We start from the raw sequence: 23,687 nt of genomic DNA on the forward strand, positions 1-23,687 counted from the left end.
AGTATTACTTTTGTTTATTTTAAGCTGGCATCGAGAATCAAAAAGACTTCCACATGTTTACTGTGGAAGAAAATATTAACATGTTTGGAAATGGAGAGAGGGTAAACAGTGAAGGAATATAAATAAGGAATGAATTAAAGAATATCAATATTAAGACTGACAAAAAGGTTAGAATGAAAAGTGGGGGTAGTTTCAGGGTTAATGTGAATAAGTACTTTTTTGTACAAAGGGCTGTGGGTGCCTGGTCTAGTATAGCAGGAAAGTGGGTGCTAGGACAATTACAGAGCTCATCTATATTAGTATTGTGATATACCAGGGTACATGAGATTTGCATTGCTGGGGAAGGGGTGCAGAGCATTTGAAGTTTCTCATCTCTCTGCTTGAGCTTAAACTTTAATTCTTTCTTTTATACTGCAAGGAATAGCATGCTACATTTACTTATTTATTTTGACCAATTTGACCAAAAACTGACCGACTGTGATTAAACTAAACTGAGGTGCCATCTACCTGATTTCCTGTTAGGTCTGAATATGTAAAATATTCTATGCCACTTCTTGACAAACCACAGGAAAATTTCCATGGTCTCCTGACCAAGGTTTCCCTAATCAGAATAAACATCATCCTTGGTGACACATGCGAATATGTCATAGGTTTAATGAGATCTATCTGATCAAATATGTGAGATGAATAAAAGTTGCTGGAATGTTGCTATGGCACAGAGGTATGAAACACGGACTGCAGTCTCAAAGACTGACGTTTTCCCTTTAGCACAGTATCAATCAGGCCAATTACTGAGTACAGTGCCCCCTTTGGAATGCATCTCACTTAACATATCAAAGAATTAGAAAGACCCCAAAAGTTCATAACAAAAAAATCACATGACTAAAGTCCCTGAGTTAGCAAGAGAGGCTGGAAGCTCTTTCCCTGTATTCAGAGTCTTTTAGACTTTTGATGGGAGATCTCTGTTTTGCTTATAGCACCATTAGAGACATGATTGTTCTTGACAACTAGATTCTTCACAAGTCCAATATCTCTATCAGTACTAAAATCAGGGTCCTAAATATTTGTCAACAGGTAAACAATACATGGTAGAGGGACAAGTGTATAACCTTGCACCTCCCAAGCCTCTGGATTAAACTTCCCCTGCATGTTAAGTAGTGTGACTTATTATCTTTTTTTTTAAATAACCTAAGTGGACTGCTATGGCCCTTCTGCAAAAAGGGGGTGTGGCCTGAGGGAGGGTACTTGAAAGGCTTGAATGGTCATATGACTCAGTGGCCTTTGACTATCCATGAATCTAAGTCCCAACAATTATTTATTTTTAGTTTCTTTCAAGATCAGAGAGAAAAATATTAAATCAGAACTGCTACATTTCCAGTAAGGGGCAGAATAATAATGTGCATAAAATGCAATTTACTATCCAAAGGGAGGCAGGCAGTTCATTGGCAGTATTACAAATTAACTCACCTAGTCTGAATCATATAACTGAAAAGTTCTGGCACCAGAAAACCACACTGCAGAAAAACTCACAATCCCAAAACATTTAATTTCAAGACTGAAACAATAACTGGGATTAAAAAAAATCTGCAGCAATTATTTGTAGATGGCTTTGCCGATATGTACCTTTTTACACAAACATTTACATCAACTATCTGGCAGTTAGTGCAGAGGAATAAAGCTTTGACCTATCAATGTGCTACTTTCTACACCAAGAGTACAAAGTTTGAATCTTTCTACCTTTATTTGCCTTCTATGTGAACTTACAATGGCACTAAATATACAGAACCAAGTGATATTGCCAACATCCCGGCAGATACGTTCAGTGCTAACTTTGCCTACCTCTCACCCCCTAAAGGGCCCATTTCTTCCAGAAGAATGCAAATTTCCTGTAATCACGGCTGCACAGGTAAAAACATCATTCTCCAAAGCCAAGAACATAGCATCCATGGGACCTGACAACATCCCAGGCTGCCTTCTACACAAACTACAGAATGAACTGGCACCCCACCTAAGTACCATGTTCAGTCATAGCCTCACCTCCGACTTTGTGCCCATTGAATGGCGCACCATGACGGTTATCCCACTCCACAAAGGGGGAGCCATGACAGACCCCGGGAACTACCGCCCCATTAGCCTGACGAGCCTGGTCTGCAAGGCCATGGAACGTATCATCATGGAACTCATATGCAAAGACATTGGAGATCTCCAAACTCTGTACCACACACAGTTCAGGTTTGTAAAAGGCAGATCATGTCTCCTAAACCTGATAGACTTCTTTGAAGCAGTCACCAAAGCCATAGATGAGGGTAAGGTGATCCACACAGCCTATCTAGATCTCGCAAAGGCGTTCAACACCATCTACCACTCTGGAATTATAGATAAACTCACTAAACTAGGTATAAATCCCTAAGTCATAAGATGGGTTGCCAACTGGCTTACTGACAGAACCCACACTGTGAAAGTAGCTGACTCCAAATCAGACTTCAGACCAGTGACAAGTGGAGTACCACAGGGTTTAGTCCTGGGTCCTCTCCTGTTTGGTATCTACTTCTCTGAAGTACAGGCTAACACAGAAGGTCTTTGGCTAACTAAGTCTGCAGATGACTGCAAACTAAGAGCCATAATCGAAACTCCTAACGATGTGGACATCCTACAAAAGGGCCTCACTGAGACAGATGCCTGGTGTCAAAGCCATGGCCTCAAGCTCAATACCAAAAAGTGCATTGTCATCCCCTTTGGTAAAAAATCTGTACCCATGAACTACCACATAGGCGGTAGTCTACTTAACACCGAAAGTATAATAAGAGACCTTGGGACACAGGTGGACAGTAGCCTCTCCTTTGATAATCACATTGCCACAGTGGTCAGGAAATCCTTCTATGTGGCACACCTCATCACAAAAGGTTTCTCATCCAGAAAAAAAGAGGTCATTGTTCCCCTCTTCTCATCACTCATTATACCCATTATAGAGTACAACACCCCTTTTGGTATGTACCTCACAAGACCTCTGCAACAACTGGAAAGGCCACAGAAATACCTCACAAAGAGGATTACTGGCCTCAAACAGATGTCCTACGCAGCAGTCTCAAAAAACTCCAGCTTTTCTCCGTCACATATCGCCTACTCAGAGGCGATCTCTGCCTAACATACAAAGCTATGTCAAACTCAGAGCTGTTGGACATGCTCCACTTAAGAAATCACAATCCCTATGAGCTACAAGCTCTAGGGTCCTAAACCTTGTCACCACAATAAACAGAACATGCTGGAGAGATAGATTCCTGTTCCAGAGACTTCCCATACTCTGGAACAGACTACCTATCTATGTCAAGCAGCGCTCCTCATTAGCACTTTTCAAGAAAAATCTTGATGATTGGATGGGTAATAGGAAATTCACCCCAGGGATCACGTCTGTGGCTCTGCTTGACAGGGGCACAAGAAAACAATTTTCTTGGGTGGCGAACGCCAGGGTACCTTTTTGGCTAGTATAGGCCCTAGAGACAATAGCATAGTACCTACCTTTGAACCTATGAGCAAGTCACTTAACCAGACAGTGCTTTGGGGCAACTGGAAATTTAGGTTAGGCTCCTTAATGTTTTCCTATACAGTTAGTAACTACCTATGAATCTACCACAAGTCACCACAACTTCATTCTGTTTATTTATTAATTTGCCAACCGGGTAAGTGGTCTGGCTATCATGAATGCTTTTAGCCATGACTGAGGCTACAAGGGCAAGGGTAAGCATAGATTAGAAGGAACTCTGCGTAAACCCTGATTTATAAAAATGATTGGAAACACAGACAGATACCAGAAATAAATAATCAATTGATCGATATGCAATTAAAAGCATTTTGCCATCACACCACCATCTTAAAACCATCAGTACTGAAACAGTTTCTGTAGATAAGATTTTTACAATGCTCCCATGACCATCTATGGGAATGGTTTGTATCACATATAGTCAAAAACATTGACTTAATTTTCAAAAAATACAACTTCATTTTTATGACATGAAATCTGGAGATTACATCTGTGATTTTTAAATGCAGTTTCTGGTTATTACAATTATGAAAATTAAAACAGATTCTAGGCACAGAATATTCAACAATAAAAGCTAATAATATTATAAATAACAAACATGATCAGAAATGCATATTTTGGTGACTAATTCTCATAACTAAAATGCCAAATTCCAATAAAATCCCATTTTTTCAGTTCTCAGACAGTACAAATTTGAGATTTAGTGGTATTTTTCCCATAAAATGGAAAATCAGTGTCCCTGCATATAGTGTGTTAGTAAAAATAAATGGAATCTACACCTAACAAGGAGCTTTGCTGTAGGTTATTTATGATTATACAATGACCCCCCCATCAATATTCCAAAATGTACATGCTGGTCAGTGTGCCCACTGTAAATCAGACTTATACTAATGGAAAAATGTCCGGTCGCCCGGACTTTTTCCATTAGTGTAAGTCTTTTTTTCTTTTCTTTTTTTTTTAGACAGCAACAGAGAACGGAAGAGCTCCATTGCTGTAATCTTGCTATGTTAAACGGGTTTAACATAGCGAGATAGCTTAAAAAAAAGCAACGGAGATCTTCCTTTCCTCCGTTGCTTTTTTTAAAGCTGTCTTGCTATATTAAATGGGTTTAACATGGCGAGACAGCTTTAAAAAGGCAACGGAGAAAGGAAGATCTCCATTGCTTTTTTTAAAGCTATCTCACTATGTTAAACTCTTTTAACATAGCGAGACACTTTTAAAAAGCAACAGAGATCTTCCTTTCTCCGTTGCTTCCACACACAGCTCTGATGAACTGCGTAAGCATATGCATGCGCAGTACATCAGAACTGCTGCAGAATACCGAACAGCTGCGGAAGGGCAGCATGGACGCATTATACAATGTCATTATTTAAGAAAAGTAAGCATTTTTTTTCTTAAATAATGTCATTGTATAATTGCAATAACCCACTTCTGGGTGTTGGTAATGCTGGATTTACCCATGGTTGTCTTTGTTTGGCCACTCGGGCTTTGCCCTTTTGAGCAAAACACACCAACCGTGGGTAAATCCAGCATTACCCACACCCAGGCGTGGGTTATTGCTTATTATACCATGATCCCCCCAAAACGTGCACGCTGATTGGTCAGCGTGCCCGTTGTAAATCGAGTTATACTAATGGAAAAAGGTCCGGTCTCCCGGACTTTTTTCCATTAGTATAACTCGTTTTAAAACACTGTCTCGCTATGTTAAATGGGTTTAACATAGCGAGACAGCTTTAAAATAAGCAACGGAGATCTCCGTTGCTTATTTTAAAGCTGTCTCGCCATGTTAAATCCATTTAACATAGCGAACAGTGTTAAAAAGCAACGGAGAAAGCAAGATCGCCGTTGCTTTTTATGTTCGCTATGTTAAATGAGTTTAACATAGCGAGACAGTTTAAAATAAGCAACGGAGATGTCCGTTGCTTATTTTAAAACTGTCTCGCTATGTTAAACTCATTTAACATAGCTACTAAAAAGCAACAGAGATCTTGCTTTCTCCGTTGCTTTGCTCAACTCTGATGTACTGCGCAGGCGCAGTACATCAGAACTGCCGGATGCCAGACATCTGCGGAAGGGCAGTAAACAGGCATTATACTATGCCATTATTTAAGAAAAGTAACAGTTTCTTTTCTTAAATAATGTCATGGTATAATAGCAATAACCCACTTCTGGGTGTGGGTAATGCTAAATTTACCCACGGTTGGCTTTGTTTGGTCCTCGGGCCTCGGGACCAAACCACGCCAACCGTGGGTAAATTTAGCATTACCCACACCCAGGCGTGGGTTATTGCTATAATGAATGGAAGTAAATAGAACCCTATGCATGTTAGGTGGCTATGTTATGTTTTAATTCCAAAATGATTGTGAGAGATTTTAGTATTTTATACCATTTTATGTAGCAAATTTAGGATGCAATTTTGAAATTAATTTTGATATGATGGAGGATTTTGAGTGTAACATCCTTATTCAGTTTAGTCCCCACGCATATTAATTTTTTTGTATATATTTGCAGGCTGTGCCTGCAAATTGTCTAATGTGATCAGCGCACTACTCAAGTAAACAAACTAAATAAAATAAATAAATAAATGTTAATCCTACCATTTCTTAGGTTCCTTAGTTATTAATGTATAATCTTTAAGACAGAATAACAGTTTGCTTCCCCATAAATATAGTGTCAGATTCCGAGAAATGATATAAATAACACTTCTAGTTGTATGATAGTGATTTATTTTATTCTGTTGTTATTCATGGTAAAACAAATATCTTTTGTTAAGTTTTATTATCATGCTGTATGACAGATTTTGCTTAATTTGGATGTAAATTGACAAATGTTTAACACATTTCTTTTAAATGAAGAAAAAACTATTGTTAAATACATTTAATAATTTGCATGTGCACAGTGCAACCAGAAAGACAGCATAAATGCAAAATAAGCAAATGGCTGGAGTGGAGTTTGCATGTCCTCCTCATGTCTACTTAATAGAATCTTTATAACTTATGCCAAAAACATTTATTGTTTGTATAGACATAAGGACCACTTGATAGGTGGAACAACAGCAGTGCTAGCTCATGTAGAAAACAAATATCAGGAGAAGTAAGTGAATACATTACTGCTATTCTGCATTTAATTCTATAAATCCACACAAAAATGCAGCAGCCTTACAGCTCTGTATACATCAGTTTGACACACCCACTCCCCTCTGTCCCCCTCCATGAAATACCTACTAGTATAACCCCCAACTATTAACAGGGAGGAGGTCCTGGAGGTGCTTGCTAAGGCTAAAAGCACAGCCTTAATGGGTCCCAACAATATCTTAGGTACCTCATAAATAGTTGGAAACATGACCAGGAATACTTGAGCCACTCTTCAACTATAACCTTAAAACAGGCTTTGTACCACAAGAGTGGAGGGGTTCAACAGTTATCCCACTTCTCCAGGGTGGACCATCACCTGAATCCAGAACCTACACATGTAAAAGTCTGACTAGTCTAATATGTAAAGCCATGGAGTGAATTATTATGGAAATGATCAACAAAGACATAGGCAACCTTCAGACACTGGACCCAGCTCAGTTTGGCTTTATCAAGGGAAGATCATACCTACTAAAAATGGTGGACTTATTTGAGTGGGTCACCAAAGCAATGGATGATGGAAAAATGGTGCATACTGCCTATTTGGACCTGGTTAAGGCTTTCAGTACAATACCCCACTCAGGTATAGCTGACAAACTGACCGAACTGGGCATAAACTCCAACATACCTCACTGGATTGCCACATGGGTCACAGACTGGACCCAGGAAGCCAGTATTGTTGATACATCTTCCAGTAAGACAGCAGTTACCAGTGGGGTACCTCAAGGCTCTGTGCTGGGGCTAATGTCAGGGGCCTTTGGCTGACCATGTTCGCAGATGACTGCAGATTGGGACTTATCACAAATTCACCTTATGACACAAAGCTCTTACAAGTGGGTCTAACACAGACAAATGACTGGTGCCAAAGCTGTGGATTAAAACGCAATTCCCAGAAATGCATTATAGTGACTTTTAGGAAAACTACCTACCCAGGTTAATTACTCCATCGATAAACACCTCAATAGTCAAGGATCTGGGAACATATGCAGACAGTAATCTGGCTTTTGACCAACACGTGGCAAAGGTAATAAGAAAATCATTCTGTGTCACCTGACTTGTATGAAAGGGCTTGGCATCCAAGTACAAATAAGTCATAATGCCACTTTATTCATCCCTTATCAAACTCATCATTGTTTATAATTCCCCCTTCAGCATGTATCTGACCAGACATATGCAACAGCTGGTCTGCCCACAAAGGTTCCTTACCAGGAGAATCTAAAGCATAAACACATTGTCCTATACGTATTGCCTTAAATCCCTGTCTACTCTCTGTCTCCTACATGTTACTGAGAGGTGATCTATGCCTGGCATACAAGCTGTCCTTGGATCCAGCTATAATGGACCTTTTCCACATCCTCAAAATAAACATCATCAGAACCACTAGATCCAAGGAGTTAAATTTTGCTTGTGACATAAATAAGACATGTTGGCAAGAAACATATTTATCTCAAAGGGTCCTCATGCTCTGGAACAGGTTCCCCATTTTTGTGAAGCAGAATACATCCCAAACCCTATTTAAGTGCAACCTTGACCAGTGGATGGGAAATTGGAAATTCATCCTGGGTCTGGTCCCCATGTCTCTGGTAGATAGAGGCAAACAGTAATGCCCAGAGTAACATACTCCTCACATGATCTCTAGAAGCTTCCTAACTAATATACCCCCTCCTAATAAATGCTCATGATACATAGGGACACAACTGAGCTGGATTGCATGGCTGGGCTTATACAGGCCCTGGAAGTCATTAGCCTAGTATATAACTATGAAATATGAACATGCTCCACTTTTTTAAACAGATATTGCAGTTTGTGTTGGCTTTCACCACTCCATTGATTAAATAACTGATCCTCTGTCAAGCAGAGCCAATGAAGTGATCCCAGGGGTGTATTTTCTATTACCCATCCAATCGTCAAGGTTTCTCTTGAAGAGTCTTAGTGAGGGGCTCTGCCTAATGTAGTTTGGAATTTTGTTCCAAAGCATGGGGAGTCTCTGTGACAGGAATCTATCCCTCCAGCATGTTCTATTTATTGTTGTGATGAGGTTTAGCTCACTAGAGCGCGTGGCACACAGTGACTTGGATTTCTTTAGGTGGAGCATGTCCATCAATTCTGAGTTGGACATGGCTTTGTAAGTCAGGCAGAGATCACCTCTGAGTAAGCGATATGCCACTGAGTACAGCCGGAGTTTTTTCAGTCGGGCTGCATAGGACATATGTTTGAGGCCAGTAATCCTCTTGGTGAGGTACTTTTGTGGTCTTTCCAGCTGTTGGAAGTGTCTTGTGAAGTACATCCCAAATGGGGCATTGTACTCTATGATGGGTCTAATGATTGACGAGTACAGGGGCACTACAACCTCTAGATGCGAACCCTTTAGTAATTAGATGGGCCACATAGAAGGATTTCCTAACTACTTTGGCAATATGATTGTCAAAGGAGAGATTACTATCTACCTGGGTCCCCAGATCTCTTATTACCTCTTCTGTATTAAGGGGGCTGCCACCTATGTGGTAATTCGTGGGTGTTTTGTTTTTCCCAAACGGGATGACTATGCATTTTTTGACATTTAGCTTGAGGCCATGACTTTGACACCAGGTGTCCGTCTCAGTAAGGCCCTTTTGGAGGATGTCTGTGTAAGCCGGACAGTCAGTTATGGCTCCCAGTTTGCAGTCATCGACGAACTTGGTTAGCCATAGTCCTCCCATGTTTGCCTGTACTTCTGAGAAGTTTATGATGAACAGTAGGGGTCCCAGGACCGAGCCTTGAGGGACACCACTTGTGACTGGTTTAGAGTCGGACCTAGAGCCCACTATTCTTACCATGTGAGTTCTGTCTGTAAGCCAGATGGCAGCCCATCTCGTGATGTAGGGGTTTATGTTCAGGCTCATGAGTTTTTCTGTAATACCCGAGTAGGGAATGGTGTTGAAAGCCTTGGCGAGGTCAAGGTAGGCTGTGTGAACCACCTTTCCCTCATCTGTGGCCTTGGTGACTGTCTTGAAGAAGTCAACCAGGTTTAGTAGGCATGATCTGTCCTTAACAAAGCTGAACTGGGTCAGGTCAAGTGTTTGGAGGTTCCCAATGTTTTTGTTAAAGAGTTCCATGATGATGTGCTCCATAGCCTTGCAGACCGGGCTAGACAGGCTTTTGGGGGGATAGTTACCAGGGTCAGTTGTGGCCTCTCCTTTGTGGAGAGGAATAACCATTGATGTGTGCCATTCTATGGGCACATAGCCTGTAGAGAGGCTGAGGTTGAACAGTGTGTTTAGGTGGGGGGCTAGTTCGTTCTGTAGTTTGTGCAAGATGCAACTTGGGACACCATCTGGTCCCACTGATGTTGCTTTTTTGGCTTTTGAAAGAGCTGTTTTCACCTATACATCTGTGATTTGTGGGACACTACACATTTCCGGTATTGTTGTGGGCCCTTTTGGGGGTAAGAGGGGGGTGAAGTTTGCACTGAATCTATCTGCCGGGATGTTGGCAATATCAGTAGGTTCAGTATATTTTGTGCTATTTTGCACTAGTTTAGTGCATATCTGCGAGTTGCCACTTAGATTCTTTTTATTAAATTATGTACTTATTAGTGTGTGTGTTTGTGTGTGTGTGTGTGTGTGTGTGTGTGTGTGTGTGTGTGTGTGTGTGTGTGTGTGTGTGTGTGTGTGGTGTGTGTGTGTGTGTGTGTGTGTGTGTGTGTGTGTGTGTGTGTGTCCCTGTATCTTGTGTGTGTGTTAGGCACAGTTTTGCACATACAGGTGGTAGAATTACTGGAATATTACGATGCATATACAGAATGACTAGCTACCAAAAATAAGCATACAGCTTTGTAAATTTGTTTAATTTCTTGAGTTAACAATATTCATTATTGAAAACTTCTTCTGCAGAGCACAAACATGTTAAGTTAAAGAAGAATCTTTTTCCAGCACAATACTATGTGTTTTACAAGCATTAATGCACCCCTGTTGCCATTTTGAAAGTACAATAATGCACACCAGGATAAGTGTTAAAGGTAACTAACAGACACCTGTGGAATACCCTTAGGCAGTTCATTATTTCCCTATAGTGGTGATTCTGTCAGGCATTTTTGCTAATACTAAATCAACATCATCAATGTACTACAATATCAGGACATCAGCACAGTAACAAAGGCATGCAATGGTACAGCGGTAGCGTTGTTGCCTCACAGCAAGAGGTTCCCCTGTTCGATTCTTGGCTGGAGTGCGGGGAGTGCCTTCTGTGTAGAGTCTGCATGTCCTCCCCGTGGTTGGTTGAGCATTTGAAAGACATGCGTAAATGGGCGTGCCTTCGTTGAAGGTTGAATGTCGAGCTGGCAACTCAGCGTTCATGAAAATCTACTGCCAATCATTAGCGGACCGGAATTCTGCTGTGGCAACCCCTAACCGGGAAAAGCCGAAAGACAACAACAGCATAGTAACAAAGGCACTGTACCATTTTATCATTCAGTTTACTCATCCTTTTGTCATACCTTGCTCTGTTTTTCTAGGCTTGTTATCACTCAGATTTATAATCCTGTTATGCATTACTGTCAGATTTATAAGAAATGGTAATGCTATTCCTGCCATGCAGCTAAGTATCTAACATAACAAGAGTTATTGCTGTTAATAGCTGGTGTCTTTTTCATACAATTTTTTTGAGATATTTATTTATACAAACTATGACACTAAAAACTTGTGTCTTGCTAGAACCATGAGATGTGGATACAGTTAGTACATTCTAAAAGGTGGTGGAAAGAACTTGGGTGACCAGGGATCCAGCACAGGTGTCAATAGCTACTTTTAAGGTATTGATTCACAAGTCTCATACATTAATCAGGAAAGCAAGAGAAAAAAACAAAAATTCAATGATCAGCAAGTAATGCAGCACAGCAAAGGCCTTGATGGATGTAGTATAAGTTTAATTGTGAGTTTTTTTCAAGAAAGAACATTATGGCAAACAAAACAGCGCGCTTACAGAGAAAGTAAAAAAAGGCTAAAAAGCAAATGATTTAAGGTAGAGTTAAAGCACTCGCATACCACCTTAAAAAAGAGGGACATATCCTAAATCTCCAGTTAAGTAAAACAAGTTCTAGTCATCACATCATTTATTTACAGTATTTATTTTGTAACTGGGTACGTGAACTGGTTAACAGGCCCTTTTCAGTCATGACCCTGACAACATTATAGTGAAAGGCTGTGGCAACCACGATTCAACAAACTTGGTTAAGTAAATTTTCAAATAATCTGCCTGGTTTTGATGCAAAGTATAACTCCCACCCATTTCTGATATTGAAGTGTGCACTGGGTTGGTGAAACCAGACATAATATCTAAAGGAGCTTGCTTCACATCTAGTTGCAGAATACAAACCATTAAGAACAGTTAAGCCCATGGATAAAACTCTAGAATCCAGTGGCTCTGATGAACAACCAAATGAGGCTCATCTTCCAGTGAAGTTAAGGACAAAAGCTAGACATAAAACAACATGCATGGTTCCTAAAAATCCAAAAGTATATGTATATGAAACTCAGAACTGCTTCAGACTACTAAACTGATTTTGACCGTTAAGTGTTTCCACAATGGAGCACCTGACTCTATGGTAGACACTCACCAGACACGCGTGCCAACATGCAGAGTCTGGGCTGTTATGGTTATAAGATGTTCAGACCTTAGAGCAGAGGTGATCACAACTCCAGGCACAGTAGATCATTTTCAGATAAAGAAACACCAATACAGGTTGCTGTTTGAAAGGGAATAACAATGTAGAGTGTTATCAGCCATCATGATAGATTCCAGTAAAAGTAATTACCATGTTCATGCAGTAAAACTATTATCAGTTATGTTGCTGGGATTTTCCTTTCTTTTTTCACCCTCTTCTGTATAACGGAATAAGAACTTATTTCAAAAAATGTGTTACCTTTTCTACTTATGACAATATAATAGATAACTATGGGCAAAATCTGAAAAAAAGATGTAAAACCTGCCTGGTTCCCTGGGTTTAAAGGGAGAGTATCTCTGTCATTTTCTGGCAAAAGGTATAAACTACTTATCCAAATCTTCCTCCAGTTAACAAGTGTACAACAGCTCCAACTGTGGGGCTTCTTTCTTTTTTGCATGACACCACAACTCACTTAGGAGCCTGGCTGCCTCTCTATGTCCCTTGATGCTGTTTCCCAAGTCTCTATGAGACACTGCCTTGAAGCATTAACCACAAATCCCACTTCCAATCTCCCAACAGATAAAACTGTTTGAGAGCAGGACAATGGCTTTTCTGGCACATGTCTGAGAGACATGTACAAGAAAGCTGTTTAAGGACTTTAAGTGGGTGCAGGGTTTGATAACCCCTCAATAGGGGTTGAAAGCCTTTGCTTCTCATCAAAGCAACAGCTTGACACAACTGTGCGAATGTCATTTCACACTGTCTACTTTATAGAAAAGGTATTCCTGTAGCTGTCCATCACACTCATGCCCTGCACCCCAAATCGATCAAGTGCAATGCCTTGGCTTCTGGCACGTGGGTTGCTACTTGAACTTGGGTCACTAGAGTCAAGGCCTGTAACAGGGAAGTAAACATTTAAACTTTGTGCTATGCTTTTGAACAGTGTCTGCATAGATAAACCTTTAAATTAATTTTTAATTAACTCAATAGTTAATATGAGGATGGAGTATAACCATGTGAATATCATTTTTCCCTTCTTTTAGGCATACTTGTCACACAGCAGAATATCTGTCAACCTGGAATCATAAAAAATCTGGACGAAGGCCCATGACAAATAGGTACAACTGACCAAAAATCTGTGTACTGATAACATAAAATTTGCATACAGAATTATGTAACCCTGCCCACTACAATGGAATTGTGGGATACCAACTTTTAAACGCAAATTGAAGAACAGACAAAATATTAAGCACAAACTCAACAGAACAACAGTATTTTATTTATATTAGTATTCAAACTTACTTTGAACTTGCGCAAAACTAAAATACAATTTTCTTTTATAAAAATAAAATAACTGCTTCTACATTAATATTAAATAGCACAAAATATAACTGGAACAAAACTGTTTTAACTTGTTTATATTAACATCGTCTGAACTGGTACAAAGCTGAACTTGTTTAACTGTAGTGGTGATCAGTTTTAGTACGACTATAATGCTCATTTTTTTTTCAATGTATTATTTGTAGTAAAAATGAACACTGTGTGAATCACCACCGACACTGTGGACACACTATGTACTGCACATTTAAAAATCACAAGTCAGAAAACAGTTAATTTTTTCTGTTGGAAAGATAGTAATTTTTAAAGTAATAAAAGTTGACATTCCAGCATCACGAGAATTTACACTGATCACATCTCATGCACAAAGCAGTATTTATATGTGTTAGTCCAGAACTACAGTTCTGCAAGCATTCTATGTCCTGCTTTAACAGAGTTAGTCTGGAGTCTGGCCTCTGAAACATTTTTATCTTTCAAGTCAAAACAATTTTTAGTGACAGACTGAGAGTGATACTGTCCTCTTAGTGCAATATAGGAAGATGGGTCTTTGTCCAGTGGATTGCAGAATAACCCATCTTGCTAGGGTTTTAGGCGCTGTACACTAGCAGAAAAAGTATCTAAGCCTCCAAGGTGCAGCTGCCATTTCACAATCTGGAATCTGCTGTACCTTAGCTTGCAGGGATTATGTCCCTCCTTACCTATCTATGGTACAAAGATGACACTGACAGCACCCTAGAATTGCTATGGGTTCATCTCTCCACCCCACTCTAGATCAGTAAACATTATCTGAGATATACTTGAATTAGGTACTCAAAAACAGCCCACTCAAGAAATAGAGAGGTGGCCTCAGGTTTAAATGCCACAATCAATTCTTTTATTTTCTATACCCACCAGTCAAAAATTCTGTTATTTGGAGTAAAAGGCCCATAGTCTCCAAATCTGAGGGATTCTCTTCTGAAGTACAGAAAAGATGTCCCATGTCAGATAAGCATGATCAGGTAAGAGGAACAGAGTAATTTAGGAGTACCCTTTCTAAATAGATCCAGATCTAAATATGCTCATTCTCTCTGCGCCATAAAATTAAAGGGCAGATAGAATGCCGTAAAGGTAATCCTACCTGCTACCTGGTATAGTCTAAGATATGAGAAATTCCCAGCTGTGCAAAATGTACTGATAAGTTTAGCAAGAAGAAAATGTTAAAAACATGTGAAGCATTTGATTCCACAGAAAAAATAAATCAAAACTGCCTGTAAGAATGACTTTCTCTTCAAAGAAGTAAAACATCTTTATATAAATACTTTTTTGTGAGTAACAGGAAAGTCAGGGTACAGACAGAAAATAATCAAAGTGTGTCCCCTGACTCCCCACATACTATTTTCTCAGAATACAGCATTTATATTATTTTATTTATTTATGATTTGTTGACCAGTTTAGTCCTACTGGGCCAGTGGCCTCTTTTCAGTGGAGATCCAAGGAAGTATACATACTGAATTGGAGAAATCTGGCCAGGGTACAGAGGAACTTCCACTATTCATTTTTTGAATAAGTGCCATGGGATCTTTTACATCCACCAAATTAGATAGATGTGGCCTTGATTTAATATCTCACCTGACAGACAGCACATTCAGGATTGCATCACCCCCTTATGCTGCACTGGAAAATGAATGTAAGCACCTGGGGTGGGAAAATAACCCACAGCCTTCTAATCTTCCAGCACAAAAGGCAAGTATGGTACTTGTACTGCTGCTGATGACTTAAAAACATTGGGTACTCTGACCACTTGTACAGTATATCTGAAAATGGCAGCTACCATTTGCTGGTGTAGAGGACAATGCCCTGACTGTAACCCTGGCAACCAAAGTTCGACTATGAGATTAGGCACCTGTTGACACTGATGTATGGAGGGAAGAGGAATAATGATGCTTTGCCTGCTCATCTCTTCTCGGGGGGGGGGGGGTTTAACATGCTGGTGGGAGTACTATCTCTGTAGCTCCTATGGATATCAGAATTCAAACATCAGCTGCGTTAGGTTAGCAGTAAGAGTTGAGAGGTATTACCACCTTAAGAAAGGGGGACAGATGCTTTTTACTCTTCATAGTAGTCTGTGAAAGGATCCACCATGTTGAAAGGAGGAAGGGGGCTTCCTTATAAGAAACATGTCATCCTCTGCATTAGTCAGTCGAGGCTTCTGGGTTTGCCTTCCTCCTGTGGATGAAACACAGCTTTACCAGTAACTTGACTACTGGAGACCTGAACTAGGGTAGTAATTTGGGCTCTCAGAACTAAGTATATGTAGTGTAGGATAGAAGAGGAAAGGTTGAAGGGGAGAGCCACACTGGTGCAAAAGATACAGTCCAAACTCTCAATGAAAACTCATAGAAAAACAAAAAAGAAAAAGAAAAAATCTATCCCACATCTTTCCTTTCTGCATGAAGGAGGACATGGTGACTATTATATAGCCTTAAAACCTACTCAGGTAACACATTCATAAACTCATCAGTACACAGGTATGTGTCTGTAAGCATACAAAGCGTGGCTTAACCACCCCCCTGTGTCAGGACATTCTGCTTTGTTTAACAGGTCCTTTTAACCCATTAGTTTTCCAAAAACTATTTGACCTCATAATGAACCTGCTAGGATAGATGTCTGCAGGGAGATGCTCATAATCAAACCTGGTAGACCAGAATTAGCCCCATTTCCCTTATCAGAGCAGCCATCATTAAACCACTGAATATCTGTCTTTGTCCAACTTATCCAGCATTGCATTCAGTGTTCCTTCATACTGGACAGATACTGTAAAATGCCTATTAAATTGCTGACCTTTCTATTCCAAGAACTAAAAATAAATATCACACTTAACATTTCAATAACACATATGGAAACTAAACAACCACACAACAAATGAAAAATATATCCACTAAATGCCAACACAATAACATCTGTTTTTTTAAGTTATTCAAATGTGTTTAGTTAAACATGGGAAAAAAAATTTTCAAGTTGTTGCTTCATTTACAGAAAAAGGTTACAGCATTTGTGTAAGAATGTTACTTATTATATAGAAAATTGATTGAACAACTTACATTCACAACACACACCATCCTATTTATGTTATGCACTTTAGATCGTAAAAATGTAAGTGTTTGCTCTTTATGCCTCTTACTTACTGTCAAAAAACAAACAAACCTTGAGCACTGAAGATCTGCTGGCTGAACGTGTCTGTGTGTGCATGTGTGTGTGTGTGTGTGTGTGTGTGTGTGTGTGTGTGTGTGTGTGTGTGTCAGTGACACTAGAAACTAGTACTTACAACAATATATATGGGTAGTAGGTTTGCCGAATCATCTGAAATAAAACATGCATATTCTGGACATTCTGCAAAAATCTGGACACTAAGCTAGCTGTGACTGATGAATTTAGTTGCGTCTATTTTTTCTTTTACCTGTTGGGAGTGTGCAAGACTTAGATACTGGCATGGACCGGTCTCACTTTGCAGCTCAACTGCTGCACTTAAGTAGTAAGTACTACTTGCTCTGGAATCCATTACTGTTAACTTAAAAATTAAAACAAAAGAAAAACAGCTTGAGACTCGAGAGAGTTGTCCTCCGCTGTGTGCTGCTGACTGCTGCTACTATTTTAAATCCACTCCAGGCCATTCCACACTGTTGTTCAAATGGATACGAAGTTCTGTAGATAGTAGAAAAAGGTAAACAGAGTACAGACACACCCCTCGAGCCTTCAGCCGAATTCCAACAGGCAGTCTGCCTCACGAATCTGATGTCATTACGCACACCCCTGCGTGATGATGGCAGCAACAACTTTGCCAAAAATTGAAGGGGCCACTCAGAAATTTGTGGCACTCCATTATTTTGCCCTCAAAACCGGTAAATACCAAGGTACTGGGTACAGTTGAGAGGTATGCACAGCAGGTGTCTGGATGACGTCAATATCACATTTACTTTCATTGCTCAATGGGGGTTGGCATAATGGTTAAGGTGTTTGCCTTTGTGACACAAAAGACAGAAGTTTGACTTTCACCTTTGAAAGGGAAATTGGCTAGGCTTAAAATGGCCTTCAAGGGCAGCTAGCATAGCTTGAACTTTTAAAGCCAAGTTTGAGGCTAGAATAGCTATCCAAACCCAAGACAATCACAAGGTCTTTTTAACTTCTGTTCTTAATCTCAAAAGCACAATGTAGCAATACTCTTAGCTTATTGTGAACAATGTTACCCACACTGAGGTTACAGATATAGCTAACCTATTGGCTAATAAATTCAGCTCTAACCTTATCCCTCTTTCCCATCCACCTGACCCTCAAGATATATCTAACACCGGCAGCCTCCAGTCATCACACAAGATCAAGTCTTAAAAACTCTATCAAAGGCTAAAAATACTTCATTTTTGGGTTCTCATGATATCGCTGGATGCATGCTAAATAGCATAAAGCACAATTTAGGCACCCCTAACAACACTTTTCAAACTCAGCCTTTATACAGTTTTTTTACCAAGGGAATGGAAAGCAGCCACAGTCATTCCCGGTTAAGGGAGGACTTTTCGCAGACCCAAGAAATTATACTCTTAAGTCTGACAGCCTCATATTCAAAGATATAAAAAGAATTATCATGGAATTAATCGATCATGACATAAAGAACCTCCAAACACTGGACACATCTCAGTTTGGATTTGTCAAGGGCAGAACATGCTTAGTCTGGTGAATGTTTTTGAAAAGGTCACCAAAGCAATGGATGACAGTAAAATGGTACACACCACACACTTCAACTTGGCCAAAGCTTCAGACATATTCACCCACTCAGGCACAGTAGAAAAATTAAATAAGATGTCCCATCCCATGTCAAACACAGGATTTCCAACTTGCTCACAGATAGGAAGATAAGTCAAAATAGGGCAACCTACCTCCATAAATAGACTAGTTACCATTGGAGTCACCCAGGGTTCTGTGCTGGGCCCTTTACTGTTTGGCATCTACTTCCCTGAAGTAAAATCCAGTACCAAAGGACTCTAGCTGGTTAAATTTGCGGGTGACTGCAAGCTAGAAACAGTCACTGAATCCCCAAATGTCTTAGCCATTCTGCATGAAGGTTTGCTCCAAATAAACAACTGATGACAAGATCATGAACTGAAACTAAATGCTAAAAATGCATTAATATATCCTTTGGGAAGTCCTCTTCCCTGGGGAATTACCACATTGACAATACGCCCCTAACAGTTTATTCAGTTATTTGGGATTTGGGAACCTATGCGGGCAGTGACGTAATTTTCAACCAACAAGAGACCATTGTTGTAAGAAAGTTCTATGTTGCATGTCTTATAAACAATGGGATTGTATGTAGATCTATGGATGTAATTATACCCCTTTACTCAGGCACATGTGTAGAAAAGCAGAAGACAATCTGGTGAGGAAGATTTTGGACAGACAGGAAGAAGGTAAGAGGAAGCAAGGATGTCCAGCAAAGAGGTGGATGGATTGTGTGACAGAAGATCTGCGACAATCATGCATGAGTGTTGAAGAAGGCAAGAGTGTGGTACTGAATCGAAAGAGTTGGCGACAGTTAACACGATACCCCAACCCCATGTAGAAAAAATGGGAAAAAGGGGGCTGATGATGATGATAATGGCTCAGGCCAGTCATCGAGTATAATACCCCCTTTATCATGTATCTGTGCAGACACATGCAACAACTGGAATTTCCACACAGATACCTTACTAAAAGGATACAAGGACTAAACAATATGTCCTATATGAACTGACTCAAAGCCCAATCACTATAATCTGTATCCTACAGACTGTTAAGAGGTGAACTGCAGCTAACATATAAAGGTATCCTCTGACTCAGTATTAATGGATTTACTGCATATAAGCAAGTTGAATGGCATCAGAAATATTCAGTTTAGGGATCCAATTGTCTTCTGTACCATCAACAGAATGGTTTGGTGGGAAAATTTTACCTCACTGAGGACACTGCTGCTCTGGAACAGAATCCACATCCATTTAAATCAAAGCTCATCCTTGTCCATATTCAAGCTCAACTTAGAACTATGGATGGGAAACAGAAACTATACACCAGGACCATCCCCTGTTCTACTAATGGCCAGATGCAGCTCTTAAATGCTTTATTCCCTGTATTGGTACCCTGCATAGGTCCCTTCAAATTACTACAGTATCAGTCTAGTTATTCTCACGAAGGATAATAAAATTATTGACCATTGGATGGGTGAGGCCAATCTAATACCAAATAGGATAGGCTAATTCAAGCACCAAAAGGTAAACTGGCTAGGCTTAAAATGGCACACAAGGGCAGCTAGCATAGTACTTGACTATGAACCTATAATACTGGAAAAGAACTGCAGTTACTTAGGCTCCACCATTCTTTCAGCAAACTTTTATTCTAAAACAAACCTCTGGCATATAAATCAGGTACACAATACACAATGAAATAGGAAATGCCTGGCAAACAATAATAATAGGTTCATTGCTACTAGGCATGCACTCCTGGAGACCATTAAGAAGCATAGCCCAAATAACCAGACAGTGCTTTGGAGCAACTTGGAAAGTTAAATGTCATGTTATACAGTAGGTAAATGAAGGTGGAACGATTCAAACCTTGCCCCTTGGCACAAGAAGCAGCACATTAGTAAGTTGGAGCTTTATTCCTCTGCACTATGTATGTCATGCAACCTGAAATTATGACTTTTAATTTCAACTTCATGAAGGTCCATAATAAACTGAAGTTTCAAGTATTGGTTCACATACTGCAGGGTTTAATTGTACTGAAACACAACACACACACACACACACACACACACACACACACACACACACACACACACACACACACGCACACACACACACACACACACACACACACACACACACACACACACACACACACACACACACACAATTTTTTCTTCAAAAGTCTGTCTGGCGAATTTAAGAGAATCAAAAATTTGGATAGAAAAATATATACTTTTTGTTTAGTAACTGCATCATACATTGTCTGTTTGTTGAAGCCACAGAGAATGACTTTTGACTGTGCTGAAAGTTGGTTCTGTAAACCACCCAGCAACTCAGGAAGCAGAGCCAGAATACTTCCCTGGCAGTTAGTAGCAGGAATGTGAAATGCTGATCTCAGATGGGGGGCATCATCAGCACTGGAAAGAACACTTTGAGGAAGGTTTGGATTCATTGAACATGCTCTCTTCTGAGGAGGCAGTGCATCCATTCCTATGGATGAGGCCACTATGACAATTAAACAGCTCCAATGGGACTAGCCTGTAGGAGTAAGACATCTGGCCCAAACTGCTGAAATTACTTATGCTTAATGTGCCTTTTTCATATTGCATGTAGACTGATTCATATTGCACGAGATTGCATCTCTAGATCACCCATTTTCCCACTGTGTTAATTTCTTGGACAGGATATCAAGGTAAAGCCAAGGTCTGGTTTGGAGTCTATCCACTTTAGGAACATGAAGTTTGCATCTTTTTTGAGTGTAGATGATGATGTCCTCAGTTTCAAGTGATGATAATCTCTAGCAGGCACTGCAGCAATTTGCTACTGTGACAGGTAGCTGGGATGAAAATCAGCACCCCCTAACCAGAGGTTCTGCTCCCCTCCTAGGAAGGAGTCAACTGCTCTCTGTAGGTGAGTGGTGGACCAGCTACCTCAGGTAGAGGACTTTAAGTATCCCTTCCAAGAGAAGGGAAGGTGTATCAAGAGACTGACCAGTAGATGAGAACAGCAGTAGTACTGCAGGCACTGCACTGGAATTGTTTGTGAAGAAAGAAACGGGTCAAAGGATGCAGCTCTCATTTTACAAGTTAGGCTGCATCTCCATCCTGAGTTATAGTTCTGTCTTTTGTATAGTGACTGAGTGGATGAGATTTGTGAGCACCAGTGGGAGAAGTGAAGTTCCTTCACAGAGTAGCTGGGCACACTCTGTATAATACAGTGAGAAGGTCATCAATCCCAGGGTTGAGAAAAGTCAGCTGAGGTGGTTTAGGCGTCTGCTGAGGATACCACCAAGAGCATTTCCCATGGGATGTGAACCAGGCACACTGCAGTGGAAAGGATCTACTTTGGAAGCTTGAACTTTCAAAACTTTGAACTTCCTATGGTTGAGACCATAACACTTCAATAAAAAAATTATTATTTTTTTACATTTATGCAGAGTGGCAAGCCCCCTGGCATCCCCCACACCTTCTGCCAATCAAATATACTAACTCCAAGATCACATTACAGTGAACAGAATGATAAAATTCCCATTCCACGCTGTATGGTGATTTCCATGTAAACCGTTTGAAGTTTCAAAACTTCAATCTTATGGTCCTGACCACAGTATGTTCAAAGTTTTTAAACTTTCCACACACACACACACACACACACACACACACACACACACATATATATATATATATATATATATATATATATATATATATATATATATATATGTGTATGGGTTCATATCATTAGAATGAAAGTTTAAGAGTATGAATGCATAAACATCGAACTTTATGCATCGAACTATTAAAACATCGAATTACAAGTAAAATAATTTTAAAACAAAAACAAAAAAACCTAAAGAGTGCCCCCACACCCCCGCTACTTAAATATACCAACTCTGAGTTCGCACTTCAATGGATTATGGTGCGGAAAGGGAAATTTTCCCTTTCCTACACTGTAGCACGATCTTGGAGTTGGTATATTTAAATAGCAGGGAGTGTGGGGGGTGCAGGGGGGCATGCCCTCCTGCTTTAACCTATAAAGGTAAGTTTTTCTTATTTAATTTTTTTTTTCATTTTCAAAGTTACGGAACTTCGATCATATGGTGACTACCATATGGTACTCGATGTTCCGTATATATATATATATATATATATATATATATATATATATATATATATATATATATCATGTTGTCGAGATGGACTCAGTGGAATAGTGATATCATCGACCCACAACCGCGAAAACTGACAGTGTCGAAATCTGGTAATGAATTACAAATCGAATGTGAATTTGAAATGAATGCTAACATGGGTCAAGATGGGGGTGAGATTTGTACTTCACTTTATCTGTGTTCAACATTGCCAGCGTTTGAGGTTCGGACTTCACGCATAGTGTATTCGACTGAGTCCATCTCGACAGCATGATAGTAAACTATACATGTATATATGTATATATATATATATATATATATATATATATATATATATATATATATATATAGGCCTACTTCTAATTCTCGAACTACCAGTAGACCGAACATCAGAACACTGAGACCATTAGGTCGAAAAACTAAATTACTGAAAATTTATTAAATCGAGTCCCAGAATAACGAATGTAATGTTAAAGTTAAAGTTAAACAGTAAGTGGTAAAATAGTGCTATGTTCCCTTAAGATTTAATGCTAAGTATGTAAATAAACATGGTGGATGTTCCATTTCAAGTTCCTAGTTTTGGTGAAGAAGTGTATGCAAATTTACACTTTAAGAAAGTAAAGGAGGTGGTAGTAATTGATCGGAATGTGTTTGTAGTGGTATAGTTTATGTTTTGATAGTGGTTAGTAGTTAAAATCTGTTTTATGGTAACAAGAGAATGTGTTGTAATCTGTGTAGTGCTGTTTTACATTTAGCTTAGCTGTTAGTAGAGATTGTTTGCATAGCCATTGCTAGAGTGTTAAAATAGTAGGTTTAAGTTGTTTATGTTTTCGTAAGAACATGCAACTTTTTTGAAATGTAGTACCTCTTAGGATGCACAGTAGATGTTCCAGCTAAATCACACCTACCTTCTAACAATCAGTGAAAGTTAAGTAATATTCATACCAATGGCGGCATGAATATTAATTGTGTATTAATAATTTCCCTTTTTCTCAATGTAGTGCGAGCTCAGAGTTGGTATATTTAATTTGCACTGTGTGTTGTGGGTGCACTGAAGCACAGCCACCCCTGCCAAAGCATAAGGGGAAAAGTAGTTTTACTTGTTTTATGTTTCAGTTTGTGAGTCTACCAGTATTTGAAGTAGTGG

At 39.6% G+C, this 23,687-nt stretch overlaps 1 protein-coding gene across 10 annotated transcripts in view; it reads right to left on the reverse strand.

The window, feature by feature from the left end:
• The window catches only part of FGR (FGR proto-oncogene, Src family tyrosine kinase), a 2,305,304-nt gene that overhangs the window by 394,166 nt on the left and 1,887,451 nt on the right, over positions 1-23,687 (reverse strand). Inside the window, exon 9 of one of the 10 annotated variants that reach the window (XM_044084584.1) lies at positions 12,263-12,391. The exons of the other annotated variants lie outside the window; for them this stretch is intronic. The gene's annotated coding sequence lies outside the window, so the exon portion shown is untranslated. The remainder of the gene's footprint in view (positions 1-12,262; positions 12,392-23,687) is intronic. 10 annotated transcript variants of the gene reach the window in all.

Source organism: Protopterus annectens, chromosome 1.part1 (genome assembly GCF_019279795.1).
Source record: "Protopterus annectens isolate FY-2018-M chromosome 1.part1, PAN1.0, whole genome shotgun sequence".
Lineage (NCBI taxonomy): Eukaryota > Metazoa > Chordata > Ceratodontiformes > Protopteridae > Protopterus > Protopterus annectens.